We start from the raw sequence: 481 nt of genomic DNA, 5'->3' as shown, positions 1-481 counted from the left end.
CGCCATAGGAGGCCACAGGAGGGGGCACCAGCGCCGCCCCCGATCCCAGATCTAGGGTTGGCACCGGCGCCGGTGGTGCCAGAGCAGCGGAGGCCGCACCCGAGGGTGAGCCAGCATGAGAACCCACCGGAGAGCACGACGCCGACGCCGGTGCAGACCGCAGTGGGGCCGCAGACGGGGACCAGCACGAAGCACGCCGACACCCACGCGAGACGCGGCGCCACCCATCTGCCTCAACGGAAGGCCAGACTGGCCGCCACTGCCCTCCAGGCGCAAACTTGCGCCGGTGAGCGGCCGCCGCAGCCCCAGGGGGGAGCACGTCGGACCCGGGCGGGGCGGGGGAGAGGGAGCCTCGGAATCCGAGCCGGAGCCATCCAAGTCGAGAGCCCAAAACTTATTAGCCCGGAGAGGGGCGATGAGGACAGAGCGACGAGGAGAGGCCAGAGAGCAGGGGGCTGCGCGCGACGCTTGAGCAGAGCCC

Source organism: Triticum dicoccoides, chromosome 6B, assembly GCF_002162155.2.
Source record: "Triticum dicoccoides isolate Atlit2015 ecotype Zavitan chromosome 6B, WEW_v2.0, whole genome shotgun sequence".
NCBI lineage: Eukaryota > Viridiplantae > Streptophyta > Magnoliopsida > Poales > Poaceae > Triticum > Triticum dicoccoides.
Note: the sequence above shows the minus strand (reverse complement) of the source record.